Here is a 15,159-nt window from a genome sequence, read left to right on the forward strand (position 1 = left end):
CCTGTTTCTAGGGTTGATAAAAGGGCACGAGAGTCTTGGCACAAAAAGGCTAGTTCACAGGCGCAAAGAGTCCAAAGTTCAGATTTTTCAACTTTTCTTCAGGAGGAGTATATTTTGATGCCAGCCAAGGGTCCAGGACCTGGGAAGGCACCTCTTGGGGATCAGGACTCCCTAGAGCAGAGGCCAGTTGGGCCGAGGAAGCCCTATTTGTAGATCAGCAATTGCAGGGAGGCCTCTGAAGCGTGTTGTGTCCCTGTAGCTCGCACAGGAGGTCAGCCGACTGGTGCTTGAAGTCACTGTTGTTAGCCTGGGATGAAGGCAAGCAGTCTTCTTTCTAAAACAGCAAGGCAATCCTTCAAGCAGCAGGGCAGTCCTCTGGCAGCAGTTCTTCTGCAACTTCCTCGGTCCAGGAGTGTTTGGATGAGTAGCTCTGGAGGTCCTATATTTATACAGTGCCAGCCTTTGTGCGGGGACTGTCTGTCCTACTCTCACATCTGGTTCTTGCAAGTTCTCCCCCTTCACTTGCCAAGTCTCCATACTGTCTGGGGGTGAAAAAAGGCAGGGTTATTGCCTAGTGTCCTCTTCCTTTGTATGAAGAAGGCAAAGCCTTTGAAGTGTAAGTGGGGCATGGACAACTCCTCCCTAGTCAACCTGCCAGGATGGCCCATCCTGTGCACACTTAAGCCCCTTTGTGTCACTGTAAGTAGGAAATACACAAACACCTAGAGTGGAGACATTCACAGTCATGTGACCAGGATACTGACAGAAGGCACAAATGATTGGGACAAGAAAATGCCAACCTTCTACAAGTGGTATTTTCAGGTCTATAACTTTTAAAATCTGATTTTATCATGGTTATATTCTGTTGATTTGTAGAGCACTGTTGGACTTGGCCCTTTTTGCAGGGTCATCCCTGACCTTTTTGCCTTCCTCCTGTATTTTTTCTGACCTGTTGTTGGCTGTTTTATGACTTTGAGCACTTTACCACTGCTGATCAATGCTAAAGTTCATATGCTCTCCCTGTTGTAAAGTATTGATGTATAGATTAGTGACTCCAGATTGGCTGGTTTGGTTGACTTGTCAGACCCTAGTACAGTGCACTGAGTGTGCCCTGGGCTTGTAAATCAAATGCTGCTGGTGGGTTTGCAGCACTGGCTGTGCCACCCACAGAAGCAGCCTGTAAAAGTGTTGCCATTGCAGAGCCTGTGTGCAGTCTGGTACTGCCATGTTGACTGGGCAAGAGCACCCACTTGCCAGCCCCTAAACCTTCCAGTATCTGCATATTAGTCACCCCTATGGTAGGCCCAAGGGCAGGGTGCATTGTAGGTAAAAAGTAGGACATGCCCTGGTGTGTGTGTGGCATGTCCTGATAGTGAATTACAGCCATTTTTGTGTTTCACTATTGAAAGGCTACCTGTTCCCCATAGGCCAGAAAGGGTAGTTTGATTATTACATCTTATAATCCTAACTGACTCAGGGAACTAGGTAGAAATTCGAGTTTAGTATACCTGAACTCATGCTGATCAAATACATCTTTTAGTGAAGTTGGTTTTAACATTTTGTGTTATTCTCTTGCCTAACTATCCAAGCCTGCCTCTGCTAGGTTGTGTATTCCTTGTCTTGAGTTTGAGTGACAGGGGCTGGGGGATTCCAGGAGACAGGGTGAGTCAGCACAGGGCTGAATAGAGAGATCTGCATGTAGATGGGTGGGAGGAGTTGCACCTGGGACCAGAATAGGCCTGTGCCTTCCCTCCACAATGCTGGCTCCACCTCCTGTGGTGAGTCTGATGTCCCTGCCCTGCACTGTGAAAGAAAAGGAGTCATGTAAACAAAGTGCTCCAGGACTGACCAGAACTGGTTTGGACTAGGCAAAGGCCTCTCTGCCTTCAGAGAACAAAGAGAAACAGTGTATAAAAAGGGGGACCCAGACCCCACAGTTTTAGATCACTTTTGGGAAACAAGAAGAAACCTTTGATGAGAAGAGGAACCAGAGAGAGTGAGGAGAGACTATCCCTAAGCTGAAGTGCTGATTGGGGGATTGGCCTACAGTGGTTGCCTGACTGCCATAGAGAGGAGAAAGGACTTTGTGCTACTTTCATTCAACTTGTGAAGTATCTCCAAGGGCTTGAGATAGAGCTTGCCTCCTGCTGAAGTCTCAGGGACAACAGACTTCACCCACCAGCTCCCCAAGAGTTCTTTGGAAGTGCCTGCAGTTGTGTTGGGCTTTCTGAGGAACTGCGTGTCGCAAGGAGCTGGAAACACGACTCACGAAGAAGAAGCGTGTTGCCGCAGCAGCCGCTGTCGTCGCATCACCGGAGAAGAGGATCAACGTTGCATCAGACGCTGCTGCATCAACGGAGAAGCGTGTTGCTACCGCTGCAGCTGTCGCATCATCGCCAAAGTGCCTCACATCCCCGGAGAAGAGGATCGAAGTCGCACCAGACGCCGCCGCATCACAAAAAGAGTGTCTCAGGACCTGTCGTGGCTCAGAAGAATCGTTGAGTCGCTGCACGGCCGTCGGGCATGCACGCATCGTGTTGCATCCAAGAGAAGACGCCATTTTTGTTCATTGCACCGGATCTTCATCACATCATGGCGCTGCTGGTCGCATCGCCACGGAAGCGCAGTAAGAAACTGACGCATCACCTCCCCTCGCAGAGAAGAACCGACGCATCCCCTACGCATCAGTAGGGACCGCTGCATCACCATTCTTGCGTGTAACTAACTGATGCATTACCTTCCCTGCAATACTTTAGTTGTATCGCGTTACGCATCCTAAGGTACATTGAACTCGAAGTGTCGCATTTGACCTCTTAATAGAACTGAGCTAATTCTACCAATTTTGAAGTACAGTATTGTGGATTTTTATCGTTTGTGGTCTTGTGTTAAGTCTATATAAAAATACTTATTTTTATACTGCAACTTGTGTGGTGTCCATCTGTAGCGTTGTCACTGGGTTACTGTATGTGTTCACAAATGCTTTACACACTGCCTCTTAGATAAGCCTTTCTGACCATGCCAAGCTACCAAGAGGGTGAGCAGGGGTTATTTTAGGTGTGTACCCCCATACTCTGACTAGATGCAAGTATCCGTATTTGTTCAAAGGTACCTATCTGTGCCAACTAGAGACCCCCAAATCTAACAAGCACACTAATCAACCGTAAGGTATTGAGCAGGTGTGTAGGCATGTGGTCTCCGCAGAGTTATTTGACAAGCCAGGTCTTCAGCTTCTTGCAAAGCTCAAGAAGCGAGGAGGTGGCTCTAAGGTGTTGTGAGAGGTTGCTCCAGGCTTTCAGTGCGATGCAGGAGAACAAGCAAACTCCTGATCTCCTTGTGTGGATGCAGGAGTGTTTGTGTGAGATTGAGGCGGAACATAGTTGTCTAGAAAGCTGGTGAAAGTGTATGTGATTGTTAAGGTATGCTGGTCTGGTGTTGTCCAGAGCTTTGTAGGTGTGCATGATGAGTGAATTTGATGCGTTTGTGGATGGATAACCAGTGGAGTTTTCTGAATGAGATGAGATGTGAGTGAGGCGAGTGAGGTTGAGTATGAGTCTTGCAGTGGTGTTCCATATGGTCTGAATGTTGTGTAAAAGCCGCTTGTCGATTCCGATGTACAGTACATTACCATAGTCAAGTCTGTTTTTGATGAGTGCTTGCATGATGGTTTGTCTTTGTTTTTGTGGCAGCTACTTGAAGAGCTTTTGTAGTATATGTAGAATGTGACAGCAGGCTTCACTCACTAAGTTAACTAGTGCCATCAGGTTGAGTTTGTCATCTTGGATAATCCTCAGATTTATAGCATGGTCAATGGGTGCTAGTCCTAGTTGTGCCAGTCACCAGGTGTTGCCCCATGGGGGGATTTTGTTTTGTTTTCGAAGACCAGTACTTCTGTCTTGTTGAAGTTCAGGGCGTTGGCTCTCATCCATTCTGCTACCAAGGTCATGCAGTTGATTAAGTTGTTTCTGGTGATGGTGGTCTTATCCGTCATCTAAAGGATGAGTTGGATGTCATTTGCGTAGGAGATGGTGATGCCTTGGGATCGGATGATGTTGGTGGGGGGAGTAATGTAGATGTTGAACAAGGTTGAGCTGAGAGATGATCCCAGGGGGACTCCACAGGTCAGGTCTCCAATGTGAAGGGCGGAAGCCTTACTTTTTGGGTTCTTCCCGTGAGAAAGGAGCATATTCAGCTGAATGCCGGTTCTTGGATTCTGATCTTGTCTATTCTACTGATGAGTGTGCTGTGGGAGACTGTGTTGAATGCCATCAAGAGGTCAAAGATGAGGAGGGCTGCTATTTCTCCCTCGTCCATGATGATGTTGATGCCCTCAATGGCTGCGATGAAGGCTGTGGTGGTGTATTTTTTTCTGAAACCTGATTGAGTGCTGTCCAGTGGGTCAGGTTGTCCGAGGTTGCTTGTGAGTTGCATGTTGATCACTCTTCTCTATCACGTTGTTTGGAGAAGGGAGATCGGTCAGAAATTGCTTAGTTGGATTGGGTCAGCCGATGACTTCTTGGAGAGGGCAATGATCACTGCATGCTTTCAGTCTTTTAAGACCTTGGCGGGTATGGTGGAGGTGTTCATGTGGGTGAGGATGGAGCTGATTGAACTCTAAGTTTGTAGATGTGGTGGAGATATGGATTTGCTGGGCTCCTGAGTGGATGGTGTGCATGATCTTCTCTGTATCTTCTCTTGTTAGAGTTTTCCATTCAGTCATGGATGGTCTGGTTGGTGTGTGTAGTTCTTGTAGATGTACATGATTTTGCTGTGGAAGAAGTTTGATAGTTTGCCACAGAGGTTTTGTGAGGGAGTGATGCTGTTGACAGGGACTATGGGTGTAGGTAATTCCTTGACAATCAAGAAGATCTCCGTGCAACTGTTAGAGCTCCCTTCAATGCATTCAGCTAGTGCTCTTTTCTTTGAGTCTTTCAGTTGCTGGTGGTAGAGTATGGCCTTGTAGGTGGTTTTGTCAGAGGTATCATGACTAGCTCACCATTTTCTTTTTAGCTGTTGCAGTGCGTTTGGAATCTAGGAGGCCCACTGAGTACCAGCAGGCCTGCTTGAGGGATCTCCTTTGCTTGATGGGTTTGCTGGGTGCAAGGAAGTCTGCACAGTTCTTGATCCAGTTGTTGAAGTAGGTGATGTACTCTTTGATGTAGTTAGTGGGTTTAGGAGAGGCTGTGCTAAGGGCGTTGAGCCGGACTGCTTCTGAGATTTCTCCCTAGCTGCAGCTAAGTAGGCTGATGCTGGTGATCCCGTTGGCTTGTGGAGTATTGATTTGGAAGTGAATGATGGAGTGGTCAGTTCATGTGAGCGGTGAAGTGGAGATATACTTGATGTGGTCGCTGATGGGGTCCAGAGAATGTCCTATGATGTCAGTTGGTTTTGTGACTAACTGGGTGAGTCTGATGTTGTTTAGGCTTTAGAGAAGTGTCATGAAGCATGGGTGGGTTCTGTCTTCTATGTGTAACTTGATGTTGCTGAAGAGTATGAAGGCTCTGGAGTCACTGTTGAGTGGGGCCATAACGTCAGTGATGAGGTTGATGAAGGAGGCTCGCGTCCTGGGTGGTCAGTAGACAAGAGTACCATTAAAGAGAATTTTAGACTGCAATTAATTTGGGAGTAAATAATATATCTCTATCTGTTACCAATCCAAAGTTAGCACTTAATAAATGTAATAAGGTAACCTAGTGTTAGGTAATGGGATAGATAGGCCTTACAGCAGTGAAAAATACCTTTAGGTGTTTTTCATTGCCAGGACATGTACAACTTAAGGACACATATACTACTTCCTAAATAAAAGTCTTTAGGACCTACCTTAGGGGTGACATATAACTATCAAAAAGGAAGGTGTACGCCTGGCAAAAGGTTTATTTTGCAGGTCAAAATGGGAGTTTAAAACTGCACTGCTTACAGACATGTTTCAAAGTACTACTTTAGTGGGTGGCACAATGATTGCTGCAGGCCCACTAGTAGCATTTAATTTACAGACCCTGGGTACATATAGTACAATATACTAGGGACTCAAAAGTAAATTAAATGTACCAGTAAGATATAGGATAAGTGTACTGTGTTTTAAGGAGAGAGCACAAGCACTTTAGCACTGGTTAGCAGTGGTAAAGTGCACAGAATCCTAAAGCCCACAAAACGAACTGAGCAAAATAGGAGGGGTGAAAGCAAAAAGATTGGGGGAATACCACGCCAAGGATGTCAGGTTTAAAAGTTCACAACTGCAAAATGGCTTTTTGGTTTGAATTGAACCCATAATAATAGTCAAAAAAGCATTTCCAACTCACAAACTGGGTATACTGACCCATACTGAATCACAATTGGGAAGCCGCACGAAAAGAGCATTCTCTACTAATTACAATTTGGTGTGGTTAAGTATTAATGTTTCGCAACTACAATTGCTGTTGCAAACTATTGATCAGGTACAAACACCTCATAAAAGGGACACCGTCCCCTTTGTGAACCGTGCTGGCAGCTTAGGGGGAGAAGACAGTGGCCCAGGGCACCACTGACTCCTCTCCCTGATGTTTCCCCATACAGAAAACGTTTTTTATGAAGCACCATGTTTTTAAGGAACGCGGGCTGCTCTAAAAAGAAAGGAAAAGTCCCATTTGGGAATGCAAAAGCAGCAATGGTGTCCATAGAAGCTACCACCCCTGTGTTTGTAGCCAAACGCAATGGGTTGCAAATAGAAACCTGCCTAACAATCATTAGGCACATCATTCTGCGAACAAGTGGAGATATTGTGACGCAACCTAATAATGTATAGGATTCATTGCAAATTTAAAGACGGGCTGGAAAAAGTGGTGTACAATTTTTGTGACTAGTCTTTTAGTCTGGTCCTTAGTTGATATAGACAAGAGTTGATTTTCTACACACGTTTAAGCCCTGCCTTTGCTGTGAACACCAATGTACACTCAACTGCCTGACACTGTTATTATAGCTTGTTTTCTAAGCAATAGCATGTAAATGCTATGTCAACTCTTTAAATCCACAGTGAGCTTTCTTCAGCGTTTATTTGCAAACCAGAATATGCACTGAGCACCAGCTGCTTTCTTCACACCGGAGTCAGACATCTGCTATTTCACACATAAGCGGCACAAAAGACTGTAAGGTGTGGTAACACTGTTTGGCACTGGTGTGATCCACTGAAGGAAGCTTAGCTAGGCGCTGGTATTTTCAGAGCTTTTGGTTTGTAGGATACCAAGCCGAATGCACTGTATAGTTTCAGACTCAAAAAGTATCTGGCATTTTTGTGAACCATAGGTGAGTTTCACTTGCAGGTGTAACAAAAATAGGAGGATTGTAATTTTTGTATAAGGGAAATAAGGTAATCGCAAAAGAAGGGGCTGCTAACAAACAAGCTTGGCAGAGAGGCATTCACAGACACAAGTATCATCAAGCAGTGCGGCATTGTCAGGAAAGAGGTAACATGCCCATTGGTTACATGAAGGTGTGGCTTCTTGAGAAGATAGACTTTGGAATGTCTGCTGCTGGTCCATTGAAGCTCTTCATAGAGTAGGAGAACAGGGGCAGACTGTAGACATTCATGTCTCATCACGGCACTGCACGACCTGGAGGAACTTGGGAGCCTTCAGTTACAGGGTTTTAGAGGAGACAAAGTGTGACTGTAGAAACAAACAACAGGTAATACGGTGATTGCGCCTCTCTAGGAGATGCAGGTCTAAGAAATAAAAGCTGCTGATTCAAGATTTAGGTTTCCCAGAGAGGGCGTTTGGGATCACAGAGAAGAGATGGTCCTATTTGTATTTCTGCATTTATTTATATAGTCTATGCAACACATTTTTCTCAGTGTGTTAATGTATTATGGCCCTCTTCCTGAGACCATAGCTGTTTGTAGAAAGCAGTCCCATATGGCTATCTCTATTACTTTAAGATTTTCGCTAAAACTGTTCACCTAACTTCTCTACCCTCCATCAAATCAATAGATTGCAGATGGACCAAGAGAGATCCCAAACGAGTCGTCCTCCAATGTGTCATCACGGGGAACTCCAGCCGCAGGGCTATACACCACAGTGATCATCTTGCAAAGAGGACCGCTTTGCCGCTAATTCTGAGCGCATTGGATTTTTATACATGTAATTCTAAGTGTGTGTGTGTGTGTGTGTGTGTGTGTGTGTACCTACCTACCAGAAGTAGAGAGTAAAAGAGACAAATGGTGGGTAAGAAGCTGTCATCATGACAGCGCGGCCCCAACTTCAGTTCCTCCTTCCTCCTCACTGTCTGGGTGGAATCCACTAATTATACTTCTTGGCTACCTCTCTTCTCTGAGCAAAGGTTGGCAAAGTCAATATATTTGGCTTGTATTTCAGTTATAACCCAAATCTATTGACTTTACCAATGCTTGTTTTATGACTAATGGCACACAAGCAATAGTAGATGTGGTGGTGATGGTAACTGGGGTGTTGGTAATGATGATAGTATTAAGGGTGATGGTGGTGTTGGTAATGGTGGTAGTGATTGTTATGCTGAAGGTAATGGCAGTGGTGGTGCGGACTGTCGAGGGTGGTAACTGTTCTGATTATGACATTAATGATGATAGTGGTGGTCGCTGGGTGGGAATTCTGGTACTAGTGCTGGTGTCCTTGGTGACAATAGTATTGCGGGGGTAAAGGTTATGGTGTTATTAGCCCAGAAAAAGGTACCAGAGGTGGCAATGGCAGGTCGATGGCTAACAGGGGTAATGTTGAGGGTAATGTTGGCAGTGATGTTAACATTGGTAGTGGGGGTTGCGGGGTGGTGGCGGTTACAGTATTTGGGTTATTATGGTGATGGTATTGTAACACCAGTGGTCTTAATAATTATGGTGGTGGTGCTGATGGTGGTGGTAGTAAAAGTGCTGGTGATAGCGCTATATATAAAATGTGTGTATTCCATAAATAATTCAATGTGTGAATGAATGTGCCTCTTAGACGTAAAATAGTCCCTGATCCATTGCAGTGTAAGCTCCTGATCGGGATTAAAATGATACAGTAAACAACTAACAGCACACGATAAGAGAAAAATGCTGTATGTGTATTTTAATTATTTGGTAGTAAAAGGTCTGTAAGACTGCTAATGCTCTCCTTAGTCAGACCTACAAAGGGCCCATTGAAGCTGCTCCCTCCCAGCACCAGAGCAGCCTGGACTTCAGATTGGGAGCAGAGCACACCCTGGTGGTCCTCAAGGCTCGGGAGAAAGGCTGCACATATGTAAACAGTCTGATTCGGGGGTACCACCTCTCTCGCACAATTGAACAACTATGATTTTCTGTAAAATTCTGTCCAAATGGTATTAACTAAGATTAGAAGTTTAAACTTCACTACAGCAATTCGAAGAGCTACGCATTAACAATACCTAGAAGGACCTGTTGGTACTTCGTGGAATGGACCTGTGTACTACCATTTCTCTCAAGCCTAGGACTAATATTGCAGGTCTGGCCATTGGCGTGCTGTTGTCCACCTACCCGTTGCATAGATGTACTGCCCCAGAGATATCCCCAACAGCCTATCCAAGGAGAGCAGATGAGCTGCCCATGCAATACTAAGCCCCTCCAGAGGCTTCCCACAAGGGACAATTGAAAGGTGCTGCAACTCGTGGAGCCTTCCAAGTAGGTCCCTTCACAACACCTTGAGACTATTGGAAACAACAAGTATCCTCCATCTTGTGTTATTTCCTAGCATCTCATTGTCTCACCATGATAGGAGTTAAATCTACTAACACCTTGTGTCAGCATACCAGACTTGGGGGCCTGGGCCACACTAGCATTGAACCACTCAAAAGCCTGTTGAGCTGTGCAGAGGTCCAGCAAAGGACCAGCAGCGTCCACCTCTGAATCAGACCTGTGAGAGGAGAACTACATGGTCTAAATTGTGAATCTTAGTCCTTCCAGGACAGAAACACAAATACATTGTATGAGGCTGTAGCCAGTCCAAATGTCCATCACTGTTAACATGGACTCCCCATTAGCCCGAAACCCTTGTTCCCTGTAGCTATCTTCTACAAGATTGACACATAATCTCAAAGTTCATGGAGTCTTAAAACACATCCGCAAACATCCATGTCTCTATGCAGTATGAACATTTTGAAACTTTCGTACATTGCTCACTGGTCACAAATCTACACAGATTTAAGCTGTGGGGTCACCTATACATCTCTTGGAGATTATCAAAGATGACAGATAATTCCCAAGATATAGGTCAAGGTAGCCTATAGTTAAGACAAAAAGAACAATTGGTGGACAGAATGCTGAACAATACAGTCACGCCAGTACAGACATCTGGGCCTAAATCTATTAGTTTTTTTGCACACCATGCCATTCCAGTTTAAACCCAGCCATATGCAAATCAGTCTTGACCATGCTCCTCCTGCCATATGCAAATCAATCTTGACCCTGCTCCTTGTGGGAACAGTCCAGCCCGAACTGCTAGGACAGGACCTCCCTGGACTGAGAACCAGCATTCTGGGACCAGTTTTGGGCTATCATCCTTCATCAGCCAGGCTAGCTTGAACCCAGTGGCATGGAGAGCACGGGGCCCACAACTGAAAATACCTGTACCACTCAGGGTGACAAATGCAAAAAGAACAATTGATCGACAGAATGCTGAACAATGTCAAACATTCACCCTCAGTACAGAGTTCTGGACCTAAATCCATTGGGTTTTTTTTCTGCCCACCATGCCATTCTAGTTTAATCCCAGCCATATGCAAATCAGTCTTGACCCTGCTCCTCCTGGGAACAGCCCAGCTCTAACTGCTGGACTGGAAACAAGCATCCTGTGACCGGGTTCGGGGTTTCATCCCTCATCAACCAGGCTAGCTTGAATCCAATGGCATGGTGAGCATGGGAGCTATGTTTGGGCACATTCCCGTACCCACTCGGGTGACAAATGCAAAGCACTCAGTCCATCATCTTGTTTGCTATGCTAGCCCTAATTGTCCATGGCTATGCCCAGACATGGGTCCCTTGCTTGCTGTGCCACTGGTTTCAAGCTAGTCTGGCTGATGAGGGGTGACACCCCGAAACAGGTTCCAGGATGCTTGTTTCTGGTACAGGAAGGATGTAACCTGGCAGTTCCCATGAGGAGCAGGGTCAAGACTGATTTGCATATGGCTGGGTCCAAACAGGTGTGGCATAGTGAGCAAAAGAACGATTGATTCAACCCAGATCTCTTGACTGGGGGTGAGTGGTTGAAAAGTTTCAGCACTCCATCCAACATCTTGTTGACTTTAGCCTATAGTTAACCTCACCCTGGGGCAGAGACTGGGAGTGAGGAAGAACCAACAACATTTAACATGCTTGATTGAGACATGTTTGTTTCTCAAATTAACCAAATAGTTAAGCCTTATTTGAGAGGCTCGATAGTGAGTTCCCACAGGTGTGCCTTCAGACTTTGACATTGAGACAAGGTACTGAGCTCTGATAATATAAGAGTGTGCTATTACTTCTTGTGGCAAGACCAGCACTGAAAGAAACCACAATAACAATAACCTGGCCGATCTTCAAACTTGACAACAGTACCCTACCTCAAAAGCTTTTTTCAACAAAATGTCTGGAATGGTTGAGATTTGAGATTAAAGGTCATTCATCATTTTCTACAGTCCTAGAAGTTTAGTGAAGTGTTAGTTCTTTTCACCTAATAAGACGGGTAGACACGTATATTTGATTATGTGTAATATTTGTGGTACATGGGATCTGACTGAGCCTTCACATCACCTCCTATGAAACCTTCTCTGCTCACCCAAATTACTCAGAAGAGTCAAGAAGAGAAGAAGTTACCTTGAATACCATGTACCAGCATCCTGGTTACGGGGTAAAGATGCCGTCTCAATGTAAACACTCATAGGGGGTGTGAACAAATTCAGGCTCTGAGAAAAAGCCCGACACCAAGAGCGACAATATAGAGAGAGCACGCATTGCTTGCTCAGCCAAGGGATTAGAAGTGGAAACCACAAAAAACAAAGAAAAAAAACGTGTGTATTGGCGAGCCGAGGTGTCATGCTTCCACTCAACTACCCAGCGGTGGCAGTGGTCACCTGCTCTTTGCCAAAGTGTGACAGGAGACACTCAAACATGGACATGCACATAACCGAGACAACACTTTTTATACTGCAGTTGCCAACCACACCTAGAGGTCAGACACGTACACGGTACCGCTAAAACGGTTCTGTCCTCTACTTTCAAATGCAGAGTTTATTTAGTAGTGACTGAAATACAGTATTCAGTGTTCATAGGCTTTCATCTGGACCTTGCCTAGCCTCTCACTATGACTGGATCTATGCTTACTGTGGCAGCTCTCAACCACATTTACACACCATTCACCATTCTTCATTTTGGACAGTCCAATCCAAAAATCCTCTGTAATTCAGGGACAGCAGATCGGATACCTCATTGCTGCCATCATGTGGAACCCTAATGGGTCACCTGGGCGCTGCATACCTTGAGGTTCACCTCTTTAACCCCCAGCTCTTCAGCTCAGGAAGGGATGATGGTGAACTCAAACAGCATTTCTTACCCAGAAACCATGGACATCTCTCAGAGTAAGCCAGATAGAGGCAGGTGATGGTACTCAAAGGGCCCGATTACGACACAGGCGGAGCGGTATCCTCACCTGAGATACCGATCTACCAGATCCCACACCCAGAATCCCCAGGTGCTGAAATATTGAGCCAGATTTTGCTGGCCAGAAAATCTGGCCAATTTTATCCCAGGTTTGGAAAGGAAGAATATTAGGCCCCCGCCTGACCCCCCTCTACGGCATAAGGGAGCATTAAATGCACATGCCCCTGCCAGCCCACAGCCTCCCTCCCCTGCACCCCACCGTGCCTTTCCCTCACCACCCCCCACTCCCACTTCATCCATATGGAATTCCATGCAGGAATCCACAAAGTGATTCTCCATGCCATTGTGATTAATACGTTGTACCTGGATTAGGGAGCGGGGACTGGTCATTAACATTATTCCTAGTGATTTAGGTTCCATCACCTAAATCCAAATGAATCCTATTCGGGCCCTAATGTAAGAGCTTTCCCAAAGCTGCATGTATGAAGGACTCTTCAAGGTCACTGACAAGCAACTGCAGCTCCTGGCCTGCACTCCTTCATCCTTCAACTGCTCCCTCCCACTCCTCCCTTCCACAACCATCAGTATAGTGGCCTCGGAGGTCCCAAATTGAGAAACAGAATCTGTGAAATATGCTACCTGCATTGCCAGCCAGGACTGAAGGATGGTTGCTATTGTAGCTTGTGAGTAAAGGTATATGCTGATTAACGAGACACTCTCCTTAATGTGGGCATGGCGTGGTCAGATACGGATGCAGTGTTGCCCCTTGAGGTACTGTTCTTCGTTTCATTGTCCCACAAACTTCTCACAATTCCCAAAGTCATGAGCTTTGCTGATACCCGAAACTGCGTACTGCAAGACTGAGCACGCTGAACCAGATGCAAAGCGCCAGCGGAGCCTGTGGTCCATATGTACGAACACATTTTACCATTGTTACGGAATGGGTGAAACCCTTCCATACATATGACCCTATGTTTCTATGCCAGGAGAAGACAACGTATGATTAAAGACAATATTAACGGTAAAAAACTGTTATATTCCTTGTATAACGTATATACAAGCAACAAGTACATATGTTTTTACTTTCAAAGGTAATACTGGCCATAGAATCCAGAATACAAACTCAGAGGGGTCGATATCATCACATATTTACCTAGAAGCTTTTAGACAGGCACAGAAATGCTCACGCCAGGAGGTAAAGCAATGGTGTATGCATCGGACACAACATAAAATATTTCCAAACAGTTCATGGTGTCCCAAAGCTCCCAGACTAAGAGGGCAAATGAAAATATTATATTGTAACATATCACTGTTGTTATATAATGTAATGAAATGCTAGGGGGACAAAGGGTTAAAAACATGATTGGCTTTTTAACCAGTGGAGGGGAGGAGTAGACCGTCAGTCCGCCTACACCTGTTCTCCTAATGCATTCTGGTAGATGCAGTTCTCGATCAAATTCACGCGGACTTGTGATTATGTTATGGAAAATTTGTCTGAAATCCACCATTTTGAAACAAGCTGACGGACAGAAAGAAATCGCATTTCCATGCGCGGTGGGGTGCCGAAACAGTGACTAATTGGAAAAGTCCTTGACTTCTGATTGATTTCCTACTGATGACATTCCTCAGAAGGTAAACTGGATCAATAGAGCAAGCACAGCCACGGAACAGGATACTGTATCTTATTAGCACAAGTTTTAATCATTGACAGGGAGCAGCCCAGCCCAGTTGAGAGCACCATATGTGCTCCGAGCACTGATGGACGGAAAATAAATACCTCTTGCTGAACTAACCTTGCACTCAAGGCACAGTGCAGTAAAAGTGAAGTTAGACACGGATGGATGTGTCCGTCCGTCAAGGACCATGGGACCGAAGAAATGAAGGACCATGAGACCGAAGAAATGGCCCACCATGGGACCGAAGATATGGCCCATATACTGGAACTTTCTAGCTGGCCCATCTGGAAGTGGCAGACTGCCCAACATGCCAGTCCAACAGTGGTACTGATCAAGCTCTACATGCAGCCCCCTAAACTGCAGCCCACCAGGAAAAGGCCAGAGTGGCAGAAGGCCCATAAGGGCACTGGTTGAACAGTAGGGTGGGAAACTGTTTAGTATGTTGATCTATCTCAAGGCACTTTGGCACAGACAAGAGCTGTAAATGGAGGCCAGTGGTACCAATAGACAGGAACGCGGCAACCATTTTACTATTTCAAAAGGTGTACAACTCTGTCCTCGGGATTCAGCTAGGAATGGACTCAGGGCTATGTTTCTTCAAAGGTACACATTTTTGATCCATGTTTAAGACACTCAAGCTCCCTTGCTAGATCATGCCACTGCACACATGTCGACTGCTCATAAGAAAGTTTAAGGTTCTTTTTTTCAGCAAGAAAATACAAAAGGAGCAATACCTAGGAGAAAAACCAGGGACGGAATGTGTACCTTCAGTGAAACTCCATTGGATGGAATGCATACATTCAACAAAACCACCTGGTCTCGATACATATATTAATTGAAATCTCATTAGATAGGGATTACATTTAGTGAAAGCCCATTAGGTAGAATAAATGGCTCCAGTGAAATCTCATT

The 15,159-nt window shown here is 45.4% G+C and overlaps 1 protein-coding gene across 2 annotated transcripts in view; it reads right to left on the bottom strand.

Moving 5' to 3' along the window:
• The window catches only part of TTC39A (tetratricopeptide repeat domain 39A), a 668,968-nt gene that overhangs the window by 129,040 nt on the left and 524,769 nt on the right, over positions 1-15,159 (bottom strand). The window lies entirely within an intron of this gene.

This window comes from Lissotriton vulgaris, chromosome 1_1 (assembly GCF_964263255.1).
Source record: "Lissotriton vulgaris chromosome 1_1, aLisVul1.2, whole genome shotgun sequence".
NCBI lineage: Eukaryota > Metazoa > Chordata > Amphibia > Caudata > Salamandridae > Lissotriton > Lissotriton vulgaris.